We start from the raw sequence: 25,079 nt of genomic DNA, 5'->3' as shown, positions 1-25,079 counted from the left end.
ACAGTAAACACTGATAACACCAAACCCAAAGTGCCAATGTTATGCACAATTTGTGCTGCTACCAGCAGTGTACAGAACAACAATGCTTGCATTGTTGCAGAAATAGACTGTCCACCGGCAATTTTCAAACCGTCAGTTTCATGACCCTTGCTTTTATTCAGCAGAAGTCAAATTTCCACAAGGCACAACAGAGGTGACAAAGTAAGTATACTTTTGTAATATAATGTATGCAGTTTTGATGCAGGAAATGTGTCCAGTCTTATCTTTCACCAGGAAGGATTTTCAGCAGATGTGACTGTTGGCTGAGATGAAAGCATCAGACAATAGGATGCTAAGAGCTCAGAGTATCTTTCTCATTCTCATGCATGGTTTCCTCTGATTTAAAAGAAGGGGGAAAGTGCTGCAGATAAACTGCCCCCCCACTTGAGATTTCTGCAGTGCTGTCAGTTTCCAGGCCCTGTGATATTTGAAGGCGGATAATAGTTTTGTGTTGATGAAGAGGAGAACGGAAATGGATTAAAAGACGTTTCTGCAAAAAAATATATGTTAGACTTAAGGTACCATGAAAAAAGTATTTTCCCCTAACAGATTTCTGTGTTTCTTTTATTGTTGCACTTAAATGTTTAGGACCACCAAAATAACCTAAGAAAATAAATGAAGCAGTTTGCTTCATTTATTTGGAGGGTTAAGCCTTGTTTTTTGGTTCAGTTTCCTTGGCCACATGCAGCCTTATTTTCTGTCTGACCTGTAAAATCAAGGAATGAATTTGTCTGACAACATGCGACGGACTAAAATATCTCAGAAAGCAACACACTATACAAAGATGCTAAAAAATTCAAGAATAGAAAAGAATTCACTGACATCTGTCAGTCTAGAAAGAGAGAGCCATATCCAAGTCTTTGGGACTAAACCGTGAGCGCAGGTAACTGGAGAAACCAGGAAATGATGGTAAATCTCCCGATGAGTGGCTGACGTGGGAAAATCACTCCAATAGTGTCAACGGCTCATCCAGGTCATCACAAAATATCCTAGAACAACATCTAAAGCACTGCAGACCTGACTTGAGGACAGTGTTTATGATTCAACGATAAAAACGAGACTTGACAAAGTGGCATTCACATCTGACATAAAGTCAGCACAGCATTTCAGAAAAAGAACATTGTCAACTATGGTGGTTTTCTGCTTCAGGACCTAGACGACTAACCATCATGAATGGAACCATGAATTCTGCTCTCTAGCCAAAAATCCTGATGGAGAATTTCCAACCATCAGTTAGTGATCTTATGCTCAACCTCACTTAGTTTATGCAGCAGGACAATGATTCAAAACATACCTGCAGGGGACTCTTCTGTACATGTAAAAAAAAAACAAAAAAAAAACAAATGTAATATTCTGCAAAGAAGAGTGGGCCAAAATACCTTCATTGCAATAAAATGCTCATTGCCATTTGTCACAAACGCTTGATGGCAGTAGTTTATCCAAGGGTGGCACAGACAGTTAAGTTGAAGTGGCAATTACTTTTTCACAATGGGATCAGTTGGTTCGGTTTTTGTTTCCCCCAAGAAATAAAATCAATATGTGAGAAAAACTCTTTGTATTTATTTGGTTTAGTTTGAAAGTTGCATTTATGTCAAAACACCAAAAACAGAAGACATGTTCCCAGAAATTAATGGAGTCAAACGTTTCTTTCTTAATTTGTAAATAATGAAACATACAAAATAACTAAACACTGTATTAAAAATTAACAGATTGGTAACAAATTGCAATTGTCATTCAGTTGATCACAACTTGAAGTAACGTTACATGGCCTCTTGAAGCATGAGTGCTGTCCAGAAATGGACAAAATACAAAACAAATAGGGCAGCAGAAAAGAAGAAAACATTGCATAGAAATATCTCTGAACATTTTGAACCAGTCACTTTGTGCGCACAGCTGTCAGTCGAGTAATAAAAAGCAAAAGGCATTATGGAACCTCAGAAAAAAGCATTAAGGCTTAAAAAATCTTCCAAAGCCAGGAAATATATAAATTGATGGAGCTGTGTAGTGACTGCTTGACAGTGAAGGATCCTGAAGGCATTGACAGAAGAGGATGCATTGACTGCTTTCAGATGAAGACATATAAACCAATTTGTTTGTAGTAATGCAGCCACAGACAGACAAATTTAAACCAGCAGCTAAGAGAGGGTGAAATGCCTCTAAACATACTATAGGTGACACTGTTGAACCATTGAGTGAGGTGACTGAGTACAAAGCAAAAGAAGGGAGACGGGAGGAAAAAAGGAGAGAGTGAGAAAGAGAGAAAGAAAGAGAAATGTCAGTACCAATAGTCTTCAGTGGGGGGCAATACAGAACTGATGAAGTAGAGGAACAATGCTTTGGTGTTATTTTTTCTCCTCTCGACAGGAGCTTCCACAAGTGATCAGAAATGATCTTTGTAACCAATCTATTGCTAATAACATGGTGTTTTGTAAACCTATTTATACTTAAACAATTTTACGCAGCATGCATGCTTTAACATGCACAATGTAAATAATATATAAAATATGCACTGCTTTCTTCTTATCCTCCTGCCATACTTAATTTCATGAGAATTGTTTTGACTTGACCCTGACTACAACAGTTTAGAGTGGAGCTTAATCCAAAACAGCTTTCTCACCACAACATCTTTTCCAAAGCATACCACCGCATTTCTTTTTATTTTTGTTGTTTGTTTTATGTAGATGTCACCAAATGGTGATGGACTTTCGGAGAACACCACCCCCATACACCCCCCTCACCATCCTCAACAACACTGTATCGGCCGTAGACCACTTCAGGCTCTTAGGAACCACCATCTCGGAGGACCTGAGATGGTCTTCACACATAGACACTGTTTGAAAGAAGGCCCAACAGAGACTGTACTTCCTGGGGAAACTCAAGAAGTTCAACCTTCCACAGGAGCTGCTGGTTATCTTCTACACTGCCATCATTCAGTCTGTCCTGTCTTCATCCATCTCAGTGTGGTTTGGCTCATCCACAAAACAGGACAGGTCCAGACTGCAACAAATAATCAGGAATGCAGAGAGAATAATCAGGGCTGACCGTCCCTCCATCCAGGACTTATACAGGTCTAGGGTCAGGAAAAGAGCTGCTAAAATCTCTGCAGACCCCACACACCCTGCACATAAACTGTTCAGAGTTTTACCTTCAGGCCGCCACTACAGAGCACTGTTCACTAAAACCAGCCGCTACAGAGACAGTTTCTTCCCCCAGGCTGTTTCTCTGTTGGACATTCAATAGAGTAAAAAACAACAGCATACAGATGTTGCAAATGCACCTTTTTTATTAGATATGTGTATATTGTCAATCTGTATATTCTGTAATGCAAAAACAAAACCAAAGAGCAAAGTGTACCGGAGTCAAATTCCTAGTTTGTATGTACGAACTTGGCAACAAAGCTGATTCTGATGTTGGGTAGGGCACATTACTATCCCACCTGATGAGGTAGCTGCTGAAAGGGTCCAGAGGGAGGGCACGAGAGCCCAACGTAGCCCCTGCAGCCCACAGCTGACACTAACCCGGCCACCTGACGGGAGTCACTTGAGCCACCATTTGATTAGGTTTAAATCTATAAATGAAGTTGGCAGCTTGCTGCTAAAAAAAACATACAAAGAAAATGTTCTTGGGCGTGGCGCTGGACCCATGTATGGAGGCCTTAGTCCTCAACGCAAGCTGTCACAGGATCAAATCCCTCCCCCGGTGATATTTTCTGCACACCCTTCCCCCACTCTCTCCACCATTTCCTATCTGCTTACTGTTGAAAAATAATAAAATAAAGGCCACTGGTGCCGCAAAAAACATAAAAAGACAATTAGTAAATAAATCTTCTGCTGACATTAAACTTCTTCCTTAAATAAGTCATATTATTTCCTTGGTTTCCAAAATCTAAATGTAGCTTCAAAACTGAATTATAAAAGGTTTCGTGGGGAACACTTAAATAGACACTGTTTTCAAATTTGTCATGAAACTACCACAAGCTCATGTTATTCAGCTTGGGGAAGTTTATGCTTTTGCTCTTCAACAGTTCCCAACATTACCATTGTAAATTTTTCTTGACGCATAAAATTCCAAAAAGTTTAAACAATAAAATCGACCAAAGATTTATTGTTGAATTTTATTTGTATAACCTACACAACTTGTGAATTTAGTGTTATTTGAACCAAGGCTTTTAAAAAACGTAATTGGTTGTGAAACCCTTCACTTGACAACCTTATGTTTAATACATGAAAGGACCATGGGTTCATTTATAAAGTGCAAATTTGCAACAAATTATATCTGTTGGTACTTCACAAGACAAATCAGTCCAATTCATGTCCAACTCTATACAGTTCCATGCAGTCCACATCTAATTTAAATTAGTACATTCCAGTGTAATTTAAATCCAGTTGCATCACTTGACTGATCACCGTCTACATATAAGTTAAAGGTCATATGCAAATTTTAACTTCAGCAAAAAGTTTGAAACTAATACTCTTTTGATACGTTTTTCCTAAACTCCTCTTAACATTTTGCAATGGCTGAATTTCCATTGACCTTTTCTTTAGAGACAACAGTAATAACTTGGTATGCTTAATTGATAGTGATGCTTCATGTTCCACTGGGTTGTAATTAAGAAAACTTTTTCTATTAGTTTCCAACTCTCTACCTTTCTCTTTACAGGAATGCAAAAAGCACAATTACTACTTTTTTTATTTTGGTTTCTGGCAAATGGCCAAGGTCCCATTTTCCTATGTTTGGTGTTATTTGAATTTTATCTTCTGTATAATATCTGACCATAAATGCCAACACAACCTTTTGCAATTGCACATTTCTCATTGTTCTGCTTTTTATTTGGTATAAAGTGGAAAGTCCTTTTATTTATTATTTTGCATTTAATACACAAGTTACCTAAAAAAGCAAATGTTCATTAGAACAACAGAATTACAGGACATTTAAGGAATTAATTGCTTTCAACTTTTGATCTGTCCTCCAATTTATATCTTAGCTGTCTCCCTCCGCAAGTCTGGGCCCTACTTCTTTAATCTTTCATTAACTTTGGTTCCAGGAAGGTAGTAGCTTTCCCTCCCGCTCATAGTTTAGGCTCAAATAAAATTTTAATAGGTATCCTTTCTGTCCATGTCGACAAAAGCACAATGTGGACAAAAACGGAGGCGAGATTTTAGTCTGTGTTTGAAAGATGGCATGGTTTTACAGTGTACATAATAAAAAAGGCTCTTTTTATATTGCTGATTTAATATGAATATGAATATAGATATAGTTGCATGTTTAATTACTATTTACTACAGTGGGAAATAAGGGTTTTCCAGAAAACTTAAACTACAGTATAGCCTGGCAAACTGAGAAAAAACCTAATTGTGCCAGTAATTACAATACATATCTTGAAGCTATATAACCTTGGTTTTAAATACAATAAAATAAAAAATGTGTGCAGGGATCCATTTTGTGATTTGATGCAAGCAGCTGTGGCAGTCCACGATGTAGATGCAAGAAGTAGGTCATTCCCATTGACCTGGCTCACATAATCGGCGTACACTGTGTGTCACTTCATGATCTCAGTGTTCCAATTCTCTCTCTATCTCGCTCAACTCAGAGAAGGCGGAAAAATACAGCAAAGCACATGGCAAAATGATAGAAGCAAGCAGGAGAGGTCACAGGCATTTAATTCAGAGAGTAAACATATCTGCCTGTCAGCGTTCATAATGTCATATCTCAGGACCAAAACAAACTTTGTCCGGTGAAAACTGTTGGGACAGATTTGACTGGAGACGAATGCAAGTACTTCTTTGAAAAAATTACTAAGATTTGTAAAGTTTTTAGTGTTTGCTTGTAAAATTAGGTGTATCACTTGCCCATAATGTAACCTTCTTCCAGAATGAAGGGATGCTGAGAAAACTTGCACTAAATTGTTCTTTATTTGTTTTCTCCCTAAATACCAAATAATTCAGATCCTAATATTCATGGTTGAGTCAGATCTACTCTCGTCTCTTTCAACCTTTCACCCACTCAACACCTTGTTTACATCAATCTCTCAAAGAATTCAATAGATCCCACAACTGTTTACTGGATTTGTGGAGGAAATCGGAGAGGAAAAATAACATAATCTGCTTCCATAGCAGCAGTGGGTGGCTAATGCCAGATTAACCCTTGACCTTGCTTCATGGTTGAGAACCAGTTGGCTTTACAAGAGAACGCACAATCCGGACCCGAGCTACAAAAAATGTGCCCTATTAATTGATTTCTACAGGAAAGGATTTCATCTAAGACTCCACTATGCACTTCTAATCATGTGAAAAGCCTGATGCTAATTTTTTTTTCTAAAGCAAATATTGCACTGGTGTTGTGGTACAGTTTAGAGAAACTTAGCTTTATATAGTCTGCAGACTTACTTTCACATGTTGTGCCATAGGTCCAATTAGGACACAGGATGAGGAAACCTAGTTGGGCGATTAACATGCCCAGAGCAAAAGCTAACGAGGTCCAAACTCCAATTTTAGATGAGGGATCAAAAGCTTTCAGCTTTAGATGTCAAACTCTGCAGAGAATTGGATGTCTGAGTGTCTCATCTCTTCCACCTTCTTTCCCTCTCCATCTTGGCCTCCCTTTCCATTCCCTAGGTTGTATGATGCTTCATATTCCAGGTTTTAAACAGTTATCTACACTAAAAATAACCAACTCTACAAAAACAACTGTGTTATGGAAACCTTGCCACATTTTTATCTCTATTCGCTTCCTGTGACCAATCCAGCTCTTTCATGGTCTGAAGTGGGCAGTCACACTTTAACAGAATTGGTTGGTCATAGTCTGGGAAGCAGAGGCTATTAGTGATGATAATAGAGGGAGACATTTGTGATTGTTTGTGCGTGGCAAGGTCTGTCTGGGATCTCACTTGTGTGACCCAGATTGGCCTCAGTGGTGCAACAAAACAATTCAATGCGATGTTTGTGGGTCAGGAGATTATAGGAGACATAAAACAAGTCTGGTGTTGACAGTGTGTTTCATCAGGGCAACTTCAATGCCATTAAGCAAACAGACTCATGAGACCATAAGGTAAAAATGTTGGGATTGCACATTTTCTTCATATGAAATCATATGCTTTAAGAAAGAAAATGGAAAAGGTATCACAACATATTTTATAAAATCTTTAAATTGGCTCATTTTACTAGTACAAGCTAGAAAAGCCTCACTAAATAAAATCCTGCACCCCTTTTACACTTTTAACTTGTCCTATACCCATCGCATATCTTAACATCACTTAGTTGCACAGAGGATTATTTAACTCCTACTGCAAATTAGGTTAATAGTTTAAAATATACAAATTAGCAGGTGCAAAACACAAATCTAACAAGAATTTAAATACCTCAACACAATTTTATATTACAAGTGGTCTCTCCAAATTAAACAGCGAATTTCTAATACTATTGCAATCACAAGGTTAAAAAAAGGTCCAAAAAAGTTTCATTTGGCAAAGTTTAAAAAGGAATCTTAGTCCACTTCCCATGGTCAAAGGCCTCCACTTCACAAATATTTTTGAGTTTGCGAGCTGCAACCACATTGATAAAATTCCACCAATAATTTTCATTAATTAGTCAGGTGACAATAGTGTCCACTCTAGTATCTTTCAGAATTATTTATGTAACAAAGCCTTGTTGGACTTTGTTGATGCTTGGGATCAGCATCCAGTTTAAAGGTCTAATGATATCTCACCACCATCCTCCTCACAGACTGCAATAGATTCACTCCCAGGAGTTCCTGATATTTCATTGAGTCCATTTTGTCGTCCACATGTTGCAGGTTTTCAGTCCCAGAAGACTCAAAAGCAGCAAAGCAGCCCAGAGCATCACTAAGCCTCCGCCATGACTATTTTTTTTTTTTTTTTGTGGCACTAGTGGCCTTTATTTTTCAAATTCTTTTGACAGTAAGCTGACAACAAAAGTGGTGGAGAGAGGGAGGAAGACATGCAGCGAAGGTCGCCTGGGCCGGGAGTCAAACCTGAGACAGCTGCCTCAAGGACTGAAGCCTCTGAATATCGGTTCCATGTTTTACCCCTGTGCCACCGCCGTGCTCCCACAGTGTTATTTCCAGCATATGCTTCATTTCTTCTCCAGAGATGCTGCTCATTGCTCCACCAAACAGAATCCCAGAACCTTTTCAGTTTATTTATATTTTTGTAAGCAAATTGGAGCTGACTTTTCTTTTTTTGGGTCAGTAGTGGTGCACTCCTGAGTTCAGGCATTGACCCCTTGCCTTCAGCATTTAAGTTGTGCCTTACTATAGAAACTGAAACCCTAGTAGCTGGTGCCCCTACGTCTTACTGGAGGTCATTTGATGTCAGTCGAGGTATTTTGACCACCTGTCTTCTCAGCAGACTGACTACCATTGATAGTTTCATCTATGTGCCATCAGGTGGTGCGCCCACTATTCCTTTCACTTTAAAGCTCTGAGATATTCTTTTAATTATGTCTCTGTGATATCTATGTATCCTTCTCTTGATCTCTTCTCTGAACTTTAAGGACAATTCTCTTGACTGAGCCATATGTCTAACATGCAATGAAATGTAATTGTCAACATTACAGGTATTTAAGGTGTTATGTCTCAAGTACTCTAGTATAACTGATGATTTCTTGGATCGGCTATGCCTGAGACCATAACTGATTTGCAAATGTGTGCTCCTAAAGAAGTCTACCCAGAGGGTTGAATAATTTTGAGACTGAAGTTAAAACTAGGATTTCGGGTTTAATTTGGATAAAATCCATGGGATATTAATTTTACTTATCTATTTAAATTGTTTTGGTGTAATGTGTTCACTGCAAAAGCCTCAACATTTTTTAATTAGCCAATGAACCAAGTTTTCAGTGGGGGTTGAATAATTTTAAGTGCAGCTGTATGTTGGTAATATAGTATCAGTTAGTGAAAATATGTATTTAGAGGTTTCCTTTGCTTAACTTTCTAGCTGTTTCTGCATAACACAACCCAGCTTTAGTATTTGGTTTCTCTCCTATTTGTATTTAATGTAAGATAAGTTGCAGTAAGAAAATATGAAAAAAAAAAAAAACAGAAACCTCACTACTCTCTTAGAGTTTGCTAAAGTTTCCCTCCATCACCAAAATTATTCAATAATACTTTGATGAAAGTGATAATGTGGCACTTATTCCCTGAAAGCTATATCTGCTGCTTTCACTGGCTAATAAAATGTTTTGAAAGAGCTGGGTGTAGCATGTGTGGTGTGTATATGCCTGAGCAGAGCACTGGAGGGGGAAGAGGCCACAGCATGCTGCGGCTCCATGGCTCGTGCATGCAGCACGCAACACTTTCACATTTGATGTAAACTACTTGGGGCAGGCAAGAGTGAAGCAATACTATCTTTGTAACCAAGTGAACTTTGTGTGGCATTACAGCTTGTGCTCCTAATTCAAGTGTAGTTTGCTACTGCTTGGATGTGATTAACCTTGGTGGGGTTCTGTTAGGTTTTTGGCCATCAGCCTCTGATCTACACTAGTGGAATATTTATGACTGGCTGTTGGCTGCAATGACACTAAATTTGGCTATTTCGCTGTCTGAGTCTGGACTGCTTTAGATATTTTCTATGCTAAGCACAGTCTGAGATTTATGAAACTTTTATTAAATTTGTGAAAACACAAACAGAAGTATTAGCTTTTTGTTTGTTTTTTGGGGCATTTGGAGCACTTCCGAAAAGCAATAAAATATGTACTTGTCAAACCTGGGGTGTGATACTCTACTCTACAAAGATTGCATATCATTTAAAACGGTATTTAAATTTGCCAAACCTTTGTCAAGAAAACAGGAATTCTTAATTTACAAAAATATTGGTAAAAATGTCACTGTCTCTCATTCTTGTTAACCCAATACTTTGTGTAATATTGTCTTGAGAGCTAAAGGCATCATTATACCCCTAGACAAAGACACTATTTAATGCTAACTTCAAAATGTGCTTAAAACAAATAGCTGCTCTGCAGAAGGACACCCAGCATGCTGTATTTTGCTTTGAATGCTTTTGTGAAATGGAACAGTTAAATATCAATGCCATTCTGACATAATGTCACTATCTGCAGTGTTTCTTGCAGTGTTGTATCACTTCTACCTCAGACTTTTTTCAGGCAGCACAAAATATTATATGACTTGTGGTACTATGCTTGAAGTACAATGTCTTCCTCCTTTTGAAAATTTTATTAGTGGCCAAATGCACTTAAAGTTGCATAATTAACACCAACTGGTTGTTGTATGTATGTTAAACTAGGAAACGAAAAACATCACAAGAAGACACTCTTCAGTTGTTTTCTTAAGTAGTGTACTCTAAATTAGTTACCAGGCCTTGGTCCACCCTAAAAGTCAACACTGTCGATACAACAGGCCACAGCTACTTTATTACTTCAACATAAGTGTTTTAAATACATATTGCTTAGAGCCCACAGGATAACCTTAAAGTCTAGGTTTGTCAATGCCATGCTCAGCCTCACTCTTTTGAGTAGAACCAGGTTTAATTGATCAGTTTTCAGTTCCTCTTCCATCTATTGCCTTTACTGCAGAAAAGCATCGCTCCAACTTGTCAGAAAAATAGTTCAAGTTGCACGTAAGAGAATAAAAGATATGGCTTGAGCAAACTATCAAAAGTTAGAGTTGGGTGTGCCAGCATCAGACCAGCCCAACCAGACTAGTGTGCATGAACAGTCACTTGTGTCCACCTTGTTTTTCTTTTATTTTGTAGTACATCAGAATTTTTGCAAGTTTGCAGTTGGGGCATTATCTTATTTTAAAGCTTCAAGTGATTCACAGATGAAAATAACTGCTTGGACAATTCAGTCCTTTACTTGCAGCTGCAAGGAAATATAGTTGCAAATAATGATGGCAGGTATTTAAAAAGAGCTTCGTTTATGTAAATTGAAACAGTTTGGTCATAATTTTGTTCTACCTTTCATGTTTATATATTGAAAGTTACTTATGTTGGTGCTGCAAATGTCTACAACCTTACTGCTCAGACTAGAACCTTTTGTCTTTTTCACACTGAATAATAAATATTACTTCTTTGTAGATAGCAAAACGATGAACACTTAAAAAAAGATACTTGATCTACGACTTCAAACGTGTCTCCATTATAATATTGATTATATTCATTGATCTTTACTCCATTGACTGCTATTGTTAATACCACTGACACATTACAGGATTTCAAGGCAGAAACACTACCTTAGGTAAACAACTCTCAAGAGTCGCCTTCCGATACATTTAACACTGCAGAATACACAATTTGATCACCACAGAAGCCAGGCTGCCACAGCTTATTTTGGCCTAAAATTCTGTGGCATGACCACCTTAGCACTTAGACAATATTTATAACACATGTGCGCCACTGCTACAAAATTTGCTGTTGTAGTTTGACCATTTTTACTTCTTGGGCATTAAAGAATTTTGTTGTAGTTTCATTTTAAATGATATTTTTTCAAACAGTTTTTCATGCCAATTTTGTAGGCTTTCTTGATCTCAATTTCAAAACCAGATCTTCCATTATATACAGTGCCCTTCAAAACTGAGTAAAGATGTTTAAAAATCCTTAAAGGCAATTCGTTTTTTGTTGCACTCACACAAAAAAGAAAAACACTTGAACTTTTAATCTCAGCACATTTATAAACTTAAGATATGTTCAAGAAATATTTTTTTTTTTAGTAAATTGCTGCAACCCTTCACAATTCCTAAAAAAATAATTTGTCTAAAACTTTTTTCAAATTTCTACTTCCCTGTTAAATCATAATTTCCTGTGTTCCTTGGGTATGGATATGATGTGAAACACAGAGGCACATTTCTTTTGACTACTTTTCAAAATGGGAAACATGAGAAAAAATGCCAATCTAGTAATTCAGGTATGTGTTGAAAAAAATATTTTGCAGAGTTTTTGAACATTTTTGAAATTACTACTGCAACTTATTGTGGAGACTTCTTCCAGTTTTGGAAAAAAAGCTGAAGGACTTACTGATCTCCTCCGCAGAAATGCTGAATGAACCAATTGCACCCATTGTCACACTTCTGGAAGTTACCACGACAACATTACATTCATTCTATTTGGTCAGTGATTTAAAAACAACGCACAAGTGGATAAATGAAGTGAGCTGGGATGGAAAGAGACATTGCCTAAAGAAATATTATTTGAGAGTGTTTTCTTCTCATTTCAAGGATGTTTAGATAGTGATTAGCGGTTCCCCCGTCAAGTGCCTGAACCAGGCGTCTTCTGTGACTTTGAAGATTAAATTAACCAGTTACAGATTGATAAGCATTTCATTAGTTATACTGGTGAGATAAAAGGATATTTTTGGTAGAAATGCTGTCAGCAATAGGCTGTTTTTCCTCACCATCAAAGCAATAATGATCAAAGTAACAGCCCTGATTCTAAATAAGATCAAGAGTCTAACTTAACCTTTTGCTACGTTCATATAAACTGCATGAGGAGGCCCCACAAGGAATGAAAAAAGTTAAAAAGGCTGTGTTTGCTATAATTGTCTTCAAAGTTCCCACGGTCTGCATACAGGTGGGGTGGGGAAAGACGAATCTGAGTGCCGTTCTCCTCCTTTTGAAGGCCGCCCAGGCTGACGATGTCTTAACGAGACATGTCAGTGGAAACAGGAAAAGAAACAGGAACAACACAGTTGTTTCTATATCGGTCCACAATATAACAACCTCAAACCAAACTTCACACATAGCCTTTTTTTGGATTTGGTATTTGTTTATCAAAGCTAATCTAACTTTTGCCTCCTCAAAAGCAAAATTTATTTGCCTCTCAGATTCATTGCAGGTGAGAATGATGAGTTTTAGCACCAAGCCTGTGTTTGCCAGCTGTGACAACACAGAAGACACGCGTCCAGCGAGGCGTACCAAACACGCCTTGGCACACAGCGTCCGAGTTTCTTTGAGGCCAATATAATGCACAATGAAGTGGGCTGTACTCTACATGAATGAGGGATAAGTAATCATACATACGCATTATTACATATTCATATACGCACGGTCCAGATAAACGGACACTCTTGGTCTAAACTTGCATTTAAATTAGGTTACAAAAAGCAAAGCTTGGACAGCTTAAAAACAATAACTAATTTGCTAAACCAGAGCTTAAGTACAAACGTAAGCAATACTTAAGCCATTTCCTTCTGCAAATGTGTGTTCTGAGTTTTGGTACAAAACAGAATTAAACTCCTAAATATCAAAAGTATTATAGGATATTAAATAATCGGGGGTTGAATTAAATTGTCAAGAACTTAACGGACTGCAGAGCCAAATCGAGCAGGAATAAATGACTCACACTCCCCCTGATAAAAGCAGACTTTGTGTTGTACATATGTTCAGCAACTGTTTCTGCAGAAGTTTCTCCTAGTCTGCAGAGCTCAGTGGTTCAGTTCTAAAGCCACTGGTCTGTTATTATCATTCTTGTAAAGCTGCCACTTCTCCTCAGTTCCACTGAGAATACAGTCTGAGCTGTAGCTGAGATGGTGGGTCATAGCATGCGGGAATCCCCCCCAGGGACTCACCAACTTAGTAAAAAATCACAAACTACCCATAGTGACAAACCCCCACAACCTCTTCATGCAATGTGCATCTTCTGCTCTTACCTTCCACATGATTAAAATCCCATCATCCACAAACAAAGTAAAAAAGATGGGAAGATAGAGAGCTGGAGAGGGAGACTGGCAGCTCTCTTTTGCTCCGTCTCTCTCTCTTACTCTCTCTCCTCTGTGGGATGCAGGAAGGTTGACGGCGGAGGCTAAAACGGCAGCGAGGAGCAATCCCAGGAGCCAGTGAGGATGTGAGTACGTCTCTGTGGCTGTGTCATCACCTCTCATGACATGTTTCCTCCTCTGCCTGTGTAAGCTTTTCCATCAAGGACCCAGCAGAAAGCGAGAGAGAGACGGGACAAACTAGTGCACCGCCCCCTCACTCTTTCCTCTCCTCCCCCCTGCCCCACAGTCTGCTCATTCCTTGCTCCCTGTTTCACTGTATTTCAATGTGCCAGTGAGCTGCCCTGCCTTAAATAGGCCAATCACTGGTTGCTGAGAGGTGGAGTCTGAGCTGGCAATGTGTTTGCGACATGATGTACTGCACAGATTGATGTTAAATGACCCCATCTGCTGATTTTTATCAATATGTCTGCTTGCATGCAAACTCGTGTGGCTCTGCAGACTTAGCACATGTAGGCACTCTTGAAAATAAGGTACAGGTCAATCACATTTGTGTGACTTTGAACAAAGGGCCAATGGATATATAGGATGTCAGAGATGTTAACTTTCACAAACATCTAAAACATTTTACTCCAAGGTTTAGTTTGCCAAATTAGAACAAAGCAAACCCAAACCCCTCTAAATTCTAACCTAAACATAGGACTGGTCAATATTAAGAAAACAGAAAATTCCATTCTAAAATTTTAGATTGAGTACATGACTATATTGATTGCAATTAGCCCACTGTCTTCCTAAACAGTCTTTTTTGTGTCATCACAATGTCATGACATACTACTTTATATTTCATAAATATAATATTCCTTGAACTGTTGCACTAGAAACTTTAAAATTGCAGTCATCAGAGACCCGTGTAATCATTGCTCCCAGGATCAGAGCTAAACAAGGGGACGCAGTTTTTAGTTTCTATGCTTCTCAGGTCTGGAACACTAAAATGTGCAGAAACATCAGGACAGATAACATCATTGTTTACTGATCTTTACAATAAAGGTCAACAATTACTTCTTATGTCATAGCTGTGTAAACATTTACTGGGTTTTCTTGTCATTTAATCCTTGGACTTTAATTGGGTTAGTGTGTTTTTAATTTTTCTTATCCTCTCTTAAACAGCAACTTGAATTACCTTGTGGTGTTAAGGCTTGCGAAATAGGACCCCAGAATGCAGATGAGCAGGCAGCGTGATGGTAAGTGAAAAAAGATTTAATCAACTAAAATTCACTCACAGATGAGGCAGGAACAAAATAGAAACAATAAACGGGCAGGCAAGACAGGCAAAAGCAGACATGGGCAGAGTGGCAAGATAGGCTTGCCATGAAACACATGAGCATGATCCAGAAGACAAGACATGGTTTGAAAATGTTTCCGCGCTGAATAACTGAACAAGAGTGTATATATGGAGAGTAAACCAGGTGGAGCAAGGAGACAGATTAGCTTGGAGCAGGTGAACCGGATAAAGATAATTAACAGACAGAACACAACATGACAGGGGCAAAACAGAACTTCAAGGATGCAAACAAACAGAAATCTAACTAGAAAAACATGAAACCAAAGCATAACCAGAAGCTCAATCCAAATACACAACCAAGCAAAACATGAATACAAAAACTAAAGCATGACCAGGAAAACAAACAGAAGAACGATTCAAAACCTTAACTGTGAATAAAACCAATAAAAACACCCACAAATAATAACGTGTATGAATTGCACCGTACAAAAGACATTCCTTCCTAATATTGGTGTATTTCCTGTCATCTGCCATAATAAACAAGATGATAGCAACTTTTGTCTAAGTCAAGGTAACAAATTCTATTGGTTAGTGTTGAGAAAACAGGGAGATTTAACCCAAGCCACTTCCTTTGACAAAGGATGTATGAAGAATGGACAACTTACTAAGTGCTGTAATTGCTGCAAAAGAATAATTGTGAGCAAGACAGACTCCTGTCATCTGCAGAAATACTCGGATGATTCTGCAGTCGTGGGGTGGATCAGAGATGGACAAGAAGCTGAGTACAGGAAGGTGGTGGACCACTTTGTGGCATGGTGTGGAAACAATCATCTCATTTTGAACGTGACTAAAACAAAGGAGATGATTGTAGATTTTAAGAGAAACAGGAATAAGTCAAAAACTATTTCTATCATGGGAGAAGAAGTGGAGGTGGTGGAGGAGTATAAATACCTCGGTGTTCACCTGGACAACAGACTAGAGTGGAGATGCAAATGTGAAGCCATCTACAAGAAGGGACAGAGCAGACTGTACTTCTTGAGGAAGCTTAGATCCTTTGGTGTTTGCAGCAAGATGCTGCATATCTTCTATAAGTCTGTTGTGGAGAGTTTGATCTCTTCTGCCATCATCTGCTGGGGAAGCAGCATCAGAGCCAGGGTCTTAAAAAAGCTCAACAAGCTGATAAAAAAGGCTGGCTCTGTTCTGGGGACTCCTCTGGAACCTCTGGAGATCATTGTAGAAAGACGGATTCTTCATAAAATGAAGAACATTATGGAGAACCCTGAGCATCCTCTTCATGAGACTGTTGTACAACAACAGAGTGTCTTCAGTCAGAGGCTTCTTCAGATCTGCTGTAAGACGGAGCGCTACAGGAGATCCTTCCTGCTCACAGCCATCAGCATCTACAACGTCTCTTTGAGGAAACCTTCATAATGAGCTACAACAACATTTAATTTCCCTTTGGGATTAATAAAGTATTTTTGAATTGAATTGAATTGAATTGAGTGGAATTTTTCTCCATGTTTGTGCAAGTGTTTTGATAAAAATTGTAGCACCACTTCAGCTCAACAATTAAGGAAGAAACAGGGCAAACTAATGTCATAATACCAATCTGAGGCTTAAATGTTTTCTTCTTTCTTGCTTATTTATGTTCTGACGATTTTCTTTCTAAATTGTTAATTCTTTCAGGCAATGACATTAAATATTTAAACTGGAAAACTTTTAATTTGTTTTGCCACAATCCAATTTTGCATTCATGAATACCACATTTTTGTTTTCAGACTTCCAGATTTTCAGACGCACTGTACCCAGTTAAAGTTGGAGTTACAATGAAGCTAAACCTAAATATAGTGATACTTTATTTTGCAATAAATCTGTTCAGCAGCACTCAAATGAACACACAGATGAAGTTAGTGCTCTGCATTACTAGCAAAAGGGGGGTGGCACTTTCTATTTCCTGCACATACAAATTAAAGGGCATATGTTATTTACAAAGCATTTCCTTTTCAGCTCTGTTTTGACTTGTACGTCAAGAGTTATGTTCAGTTCCATGTCTGAAATTCAGGAAATCTGAATGAAAGAACAAAAGTGACCACAAGGCAGTCTACAACCCAGGGTAAAGTGACTATGCCACACATTTATCACCAAACTGGGGCTCCAATGCATAACACAATTACCAATCAAGACAAAAGTAGCAATGGCAGAGTTGATATTTATATGGTGATATATCCAGTAGGAAGGGTAGTTTAAGAGAAATGTCTGATTGCAGGAACTTGCAGACCTTACAAACTGGAACCACATAAAGGGATTTTAAAGCTCTGTGTTTAGGCCAGTCTGTGTGAAATGCACCACAGTAGCTTATGGCTGCTTGTGGCCAAAACTGTAATAAAAAAAAAAAAAACATTCTGGCAGAATTTAGGTAGGTGACATTATCTTTTCTCCAGTTCTGACCACCATTATTATTCTGATGTGCACAGTCATCATCAGCACACATATTTCTCCAAATAACTGTTTCATCAGAATAATCTTTACATTGGCGAACCATGCAGTGAATGTGCAAATATGTAATAATCCACTGGTGTTTGAATTTTTGAGGGGGTTTTTTTTAATTTCTTTTTTCATCATTTTCCTGTTTATGTTCACTATGTGTTGCTCTATTAGGTTCATTCCTTTGTATTTAGTTTCTTAGTTTATTCTTCTTTTCTGCTCTTTGTTCATTTGGAATTATTACTGTTACATCTCTGTTTGATTATTACCTTTGGTTTGATAGTTACTTTGTGTCTTTATTCAGCTCTACTTTTGTCTCCCTCCCTCAGCTTCCCTGCTTTCATTCTGCCTCAGCTGCTTCACATTTCCGATAATTAGCTCATCTGGTTGCTTTGTCATCTTCAAGCCCTGCCTCAGTAATTAAGCTCCTGACTTCTCATTGTTCAATGTCAGATTCGTCTGTTAAACTGCCTCATTCTTCATTGCCTCAGTTTCTCTGCCAGTTACTCTGTTTGTCCTGTTCGCCCTGTCCTTTACCTGTAAGCTCTCTTTTGCTTATTATTAAAGAACTCTGTTTACCAGTCTTGTACTTGGGTCGTTCACAACCTAACAAGAATGAAAAAAATATAAATTTTTCTAAGAATCATTGTGTTTTACACGTGGGTTGTTTAACTACAGTACACTAAAGTGGTGAATATATTTAGAATGGCTAAACATAGAGTATCACTTGGAGAGAATTGATTTCACAGAATCTGAGGACATCAGCAGATATTTTGTAATGACAAAGGATGCCTGTGTATAAAAAACAAAAAACAAAAAAAAAAACATGGTGGTTACCTTGTGGCCTGGCTTACTCACTGCAAAGCTATCTGTGGCTTTAGTATGAGCTGTGATGTATTTACATTTCTCAAACTTGTAGTTCACCTTAAATCTAACTTTTCAAGTATTTCAAACTCACTGGAGAAAAGGTGTCTTCAAGGGAGTGACTGCTTTTAATTAGTAATGAGGATGAGTTTTTCCTGCCTACCTTTGTTTACTTTAACAGAAATCACCAATGTTTCTCCAAAAATAATCTTGCAGCAAAAGTGCTTACTAAACCCTTTTGGTCGTCAGTAAACAGTCCCATACCCATTCAACATGTTCCTGTAAAAAATGCCTTTTTTAAATCAAGGAAACACATTTATCTATTTACATGCATAAAGAGTAGGCCTTAACATAGGACTGATGCAGATGCTGTATCATCCATGTATGTAAGGACGTCCTGCCTTCGGTCAGCCTGATGTTTAATGTTCTTATCTGCTTTGTAAAACAATGAAAAGGCAAATTGTGTTAATTGTGTTTTAAATATATATAGGCTAGTTTGGCTTCTAAATATGATAATATATCAGATTTAATGGTTACATTCACTGCAATACCATTAAAAACGTAGATTACAACCAGCTGCAGTAAGGTTTATGTTTGTGAGGCCCAAAGCAAAGTTAGGTTATGGTTTTATGCACCAAGAGGGACAGTATTATGGGACTGGTATTTATCTTGAGCAAATGACTAAATTTAGAGATGACATTACATAATAAACAACTGAAGTGAAAACAAATCGAGAATTAAAATGAAACATAGGTTTGTCAAATAAAGCTGTCTTCGGATTTGAGATGAATAGAAGCCATAAAGAAATCACTCCCACATCAGTGAAAAATCCTCAGTAAAACAAATCACCCACTAGATTTCCCATTGTTTCCCTGATGTCATTTCGGCTCTCCCTTCACCTTAAAACCTCAGCTGTTTTGGCTGCTACTCATAAAATCTCCCTCACTTTTTTATGTGCCCTACAAGAAAAGCTGCTTAAAATAATCTCAAAGATTCAAGTCAGTCCCACACAAGGCAAACTGCACACTGTAGCTGCTATTTTTGGTTGAATATCCCTAACATTCATCAGCTATATGATTAGATGCCACACATCTCTTCATTCAGGCCATTGCACATAACATAAAGTAAAATGAATAAAACAAACTGCTCAAAGCTTTATTTTGAAGTTTGCAGCTCAAGTGATGTAAAGGCATTTGAGGCGATCACCGGCTGCTGAATAATGAATAATCTTTGGGATTTGGCCCTGGGAAAATCAATCCTGTGGACAGAAGTATGGAACATGGTTTTACTTAGCAAAGGTTAGTGGGTCTCAATCCACTGTTTTCAGTACAGTAAATTCATTGTACCAGAAGTTTTCTACTGTCACAAAATTGATCAGTTTGAATCTAGTAATTCAGGAATCCAGTAAAAAAAAAAAAAACTAAAGCCATCCCTAAAACGTGAACATTTTAAAGAGATTCTTTGGAAATTTATGGTCATCCAGCATTTGCTGGGTTCAAAATGCAAGTTAAAGCTGCTTTGTTAATATTTAGATATTCACCATTCTAGCGTGCATTGTAAGAATCCGGGCTATGTGTGTGTCTTGTGATTGGAGTGGTATCAGTTGAGGTGAGGCTGTTGCTAAGGAATGTTCTTTTGGAAAGGGACGCAAACAGTTTCCATCTCGTGTCAGTTCTCAGTAATATTCCACTCCATTCCACTCTCCGAACCTGTCATCCAATACACCAATGAAATGTTGCAAGACATCAGTAAGACAATAACATATAATGATAAGACTCATAAATGAATAAAATAAATTTAATTTATTTAAGCCTCCTTTTTGTAGGCTACATTCATTTGAAATAAAATGGTGGAGTTTGCTAACTATTATTTATAGCTAGCAATATATACTAGTTAGGTCACCCTCACATTAGATTAGGTTTTCTTGATTGCTTTCATGCAGCAGTCAACTCAAACTCTAGTTTTTCAAAACAGTTACCACACAGGCCTAATATCCTCCCAATATCCTCTCTTGCAATGCACCGCGGGAAAAATCTTCTTGCACACATTCTTCTGCACATATTTCTACAGCAGCACTCATTGCATTCAGCAAGGGCATCGGCTCATAGGGATGGTGATCATAAATCTTCCATCTCCAAGCACTGAAGAACTCCTCCATGGGAGTCCAAAATGAGGAATATGCTGGGAGGAACTGCATTATCATAAAAGGGTGTACTGCAAACCACTCGTTGACAAGGCAAGAGCGTTGGAATGTAACATTATCCCAGATAATGACGGAAAGTGGGAAACCAGGCTTTAACAGCCCTCTGTCCTCTGGGATCAGCCTCTCATGACCTGCATTCAGCAATATTATGAGGTGTTGTATGGGCCAATAGTGGGGATATGGCTTAGGACACCATCATTGGAGATGGCAACACACATAGTTATGTTGGCAGCACTCTGTCCTGGAACTGGGACATTGGCCCTGTACCCAATGGTTCCTTCCACGTCTCTTCGCTTTATAGAGATTGAAACCGACTTTATCAACATAAATGATGTGCCCCCTCCATTAGTCTATACGTGAAAAAGGCTAAATTACAATTAGTGACTCCAGTTGACTCTAACTGCATGATATGGCATGGGATTACAGCATAGCAACGTTTCCTTACCTCCTCACATTCACAATATTAGTGTTTCTTTGAAATGGAGCTCTGAAAAACTAGTTTATGGCCATATGGTTGCTTTGTAGGATGTGGTCACTTATCGTTAGCCTCACATTGTTGATGTTTCTAAATGTGCCCTGATCTGCGATCATTGCAGCCCTGATTTCACGCAGCCTTATTGGTTATTGCCACAACCATATTCACAACGGCTGCCCTCCTGCTCAGCACTAAATATTTTCCCTCTACCTCCACAGAATGCAGCCTTTGGATAATTTAAAGATTACATGCAATGGGAATGAGAAAACAAGTACTTAAAGTATATGACTGAAGATATTGCTGTATATACTGTACAGCAACATTACTTGTTCTCCAGTTAAACATTTCTGACCATGGATGAAACTTGAACCCTTCCAACTACACCTTCACCTTGCACATGGACTCCTCTTCCTCAGACTCTTCTACCTCTCACTCTCATCTACCTTAATCCTCTTCCATCCATGGTGGTAAAGAACAACCCAGACGTGGCACCTTTTAAGGCCTGCACACTGATTGCTAATTTAAGATTTGTGTGGGGAGGAGTGTCAAACAGGTGCTTCACTGATTCATACTGATTCTAAGTAGCTTCTAGTAGTTTGGAATAGGTGATTTGTTTGGTTACAATAGCTAAAACAATGGAGTGTGGACTGCTTAAATGACATCTTTGTTAACTGTTTTGCAAAAGGTTTGGGGAAAATGTGTCAATCCAATGAGAAAGGGTTAACACAATTGCAAAAGCTGTCTTCTGCTCTGCTGAGATAGTGATGATGAAAACTGAGTGGATCCCAGTTTCTTGAACCTGTTGAGCTCTAATTGGTTTTAGAGCAATTCCCACCTGAAATTACACACCTTAAATAAATCAAATGTAGCTCCACAGTTATAAGGCCTACATGCAAACCTTTGGTACCTGTGTAAAAGTAAGACAGGAAAGAATATTTTTCCAGTCGAACCACTATTTAACTGACACTATGTTTGATTTATTTGTGATTAAACAAAGAAAAAATAAACATTTTTGAGCCTTGTCAAATGTTTTTTCTAAATAAACATTGCAAAACACTGGAAATGCTTTGGAAATCATAGGAGAAGTTGCATTCATCCAAATCTTCACTATAAGTAGAGCAAATTTGGACTGAATAAGTTGAAGCATACAGGTCCTTCTCAAAAAATTAGCATATTGTGATAAAGTTAATTATTTTCTATAATGTAATGATGAAAATTTAATATTCATATATTTTAGATTCATTGCACATTAACTGAAATATTTCAGGTCTTTTATTATCTTAATACGGATGATTTTGGCATACAGCTCATGAAAACACAAAATTCCTATCTCACAAAATTAGCATATTTCATCCAACCAATAAAAGAAAAGTGTTTTTAATACAAAAAACGTCAACCTTCAAATAATCATGTACAGTTATGCACTCAATACTTGGTCGGGAATCCTTTTGCAGAAATGACTGCTTCAATGCGGCGTGGCATGGAGGCAATCAGCCTGTGGCACTGCTGAGGTCTTATGGAGGCCCAGGATGCTTCGATAGCGGCCTTTAGCTCATCCAGAGTGTTGGGTCTTGAGTCTCTCAATGTTCTCTTCACAATATCCCACAGATTCTCTATGGGGTTCAGGTCAGGAGAGTTGGCAGGCCAATTGAGCACAGTGATACCATGGTCAGTAAACCATTTACCAGTGGTTTTGGCACTGTGAGCAGGTGCCAGGTCGTGCTGAAAAATGAAATCTTCATCTCCATAAAGCTTTTCAGCAGATGGAAGCATGAAGTGCTCCAAAATCTCCTGATAGCTAGCTGCATTGACCCTGCCCTTGATAAAACACAGTGGACCAACACCAGCAGCTGACACGGCACCCCAGACCATCACTGACTGTGGGTACTTGACACTGGACTTCTGGCATTTTGGCATTTCCTTCTCCCCAGTCTTCCTCCAGACTCTGGCACCTTGATTTCCGAATGACATGCAGAATTTGCTTTCATCCGAAAAAAGTACTTTGGACCACTGAGCAACAGTCCAGTGCTGCTTCTCTGTAGCCCAGGTCTGGGGAATGCGGCACCTGTAGCCCATTTCCTGCACACGCCTGTGCACGGTGGCTCTGGATGTTTCTACTCCAGACTCAGTCCACTGCTTCCGCAGGTCCCCCAAGGTCTGGAATCGGTCCTTCTCCACAATCTTCCTCAGGGTCCGGTCACCTCTTCTCGTTGTGCAGCGTTTTCTGCCACACTTTTTCCTTCCCACAGACTTCCCACTGAGGTGCCTTGATACAGCACTCTGGGAACAGCCTATTCGTTCAGAAATTTCTTTCTGTGTCTTACCCTCTTGCTTGAGGGTGTCAATAGTGGCCTTCTGGACAGCAGTCAGGTCGGCAGTCTTACCCATGATTGGGGTTTTGAGTGATGAACCAGGCTGGGAGTTTTAAAGGCCTCAGGAATCTTTTGCAGATGTTTAGAGTTAACTCGTTGATTCAGATGATTAGGTTCATAGCTCGTTTAGAGACCCTTTTAATGATATGCTAATTTTGTGAGATAGGAATTTTGTGTTTTCATGAGCTGTATGCCAAAATCATCCGTATTAAGACAATAAAAGACCTGAAATATTTCAGTTAGTGTGCAATGAATGTAAAATATATGAATGTTAAATTTTCATCATAACATTATGGAAAATAATGAACTTTATCACAATATGCTAATTTTTTGAGAAGGACCTGTATATGTTCAACAAAAGCTTTAGAGGGCATGTGCCAGGAGGACATGGCAGTTAGGCAAACGGTGCCAAAACCTTCTCAAATGTGTTTTTCACCTCCATAAAAAGGAAATAAAAGGGAATCTGGTCACATTAAAGTGCTGATTTCTACTGTAGGAGTCCTTCTGCATATGACATAGCCTTTGGTTATGACATTTTCCCTGTGTATCATCAAAATGTACAGCTGCAAACATAACTGGAACGGAGTAGCGTGCAAGCTAGCAGACAGCAACCAGCAGACCGTAATGTGCAAGCAAATTACATCACCAGAGAAGGTGCTAGAAAGACAAGTTATACCTTGTTAGAAAGGTGAGTGTCTCATGTTTATGATATGAGACATGTGGGGAAGCTGCCAAGAGAGATGTGCTTTTTGTACCTTTTTTTTTTTGCAGAGTCAGCAATGTCTGAGGGACCTCAAATGTCATCACCTGTGTTGAAGTTGCTGTAAAACTAAAAGATATTTGTGCAAAACTCATTTGGGGAATTGTTTTGTGAAGATTAAAGAGAATGTAGTGTCGTAATATGGGGTAGGAACGCTGTCAAAAACAATGTGTATGGAAAGACGGAAATGTGTGCATATTAGTTAATAGTTGTGCATAAGTAAAATTCAAAAGAGGTATTGTATATTTTCTCTATAAGAAAACAAAATAAAATGTTACAGCTTCAAGAAATTACAAACACAAAGTTCAAGTTTACAGTTGTGGTTTATTCTTTATGAATACAATATGCTATAAGAGTTTGTGAATACGATTTATTTTCTATGAGAATACGAATTTACATCAGCGACTTGGCGTCACGTGATCTCGGGCTGGTTTGTGAAGCACAGTTAGTCGATTTGCGTTGCACATGCGCTGTCACACTCCTCACCGCCAGTAAACGTAGTGCCAGAATGGGAGATAATTCAGTATAAAAGGAATATTAGGAACAGAGGGGAGATAGGGGGGAATCAAGAGTATTATAAATAAAGCATTGTTCTTATTTTTATGAAATACTAAACAAAAACATAGAATATAGTGGGTAAAATTATACAATTATGTACAGTAGGTGGCGGTATGCACCTCTGAATTTGTTACGTTAGCGGTAAGATGACGGACCAAGAAACTACGGTACAAAAGTCAGGTAATATTAAAACGTTTATATATGTCTTATTGTCATTAATATATGCTCTTGGTCCGTCATCTTGGCGCTAGAGCTGCTGCTGCTACTGCTGCTTCTTCTTCTTCTGCTGGGGGTACGCAACAAATTCAGAGGTGCATACCGCCACCTACTGTACATAATTGTATAACTCTACCGAATCAATTA

At 38.4% G+C, this 25,079-nt stretch overlaps 1 protein-coding gene and 1 long non-coding RNA gene across 4 annotated transcripts in view; one reads left to right on the top strand and one right to left on the bottom strand.

Annotated features, from left to right (window-relative positions):
* The window catches only part of LOC124861592, a 64,615-nt gene extending 55,374 nt beyond the window's left edge, over window positions 1-9,241 (top strand). For both annotated transcript variants that reach the window (XR_007036679.1, XR_007036678.1), the window contains exon 3: window positions 7,831-9,241. This is a non-coding gene — a long non-coding RNA (uncharacterized LOC124861592). The remainder of the gene's footprint in view (window positions 1-7,830) is intronic.
* Window positions 1-25,079, bottom strand: part of LOC124861591 (E3 ubiquitin-protein ligase Midline-1-like) — an 87,670-nt gene that overhangs the window by 32,055 nt on the left and 30,536 nt on the right. Inside the window, exon 1 of one of the 2 annotated variants that reach the window (XM_047355446.1) lies at window positions 13,653-13,791. The exons of the other annotated variant lie outside the window; for it this stretch is intronic. The gene's annotated coding sequence lies outside the window, so the exon portion shown is untranslated. Of the gene's footprint in view, window positions 1-13,652; window positions 13,792-25,079 lie in introns of those variants that run through there. 2 annotated transcript variants of the gene reach the window in all.

Source organism: Girardinichthys multiradiatus, chromosome 24 (genome assembly GCF_021462225.1).
Source record: "Girardinichthys multiradiatus isolate DD_20200921_A chromosome 24, DD_fGirMul_XY1, whole genome shotgun sequence".
Classification (NCBI taxonomy): Eukaryota; Metazoa; Chordata; class Actinopteri; order Cyprinodontiformes; family Goodeidae; genus Girardinichthys; species Girardinichthys multiradiatus.
Note: the sequence above shows the minus strand (reverse complement) of the source record. Positions and strands in the feature narration are given on the sequence as shown.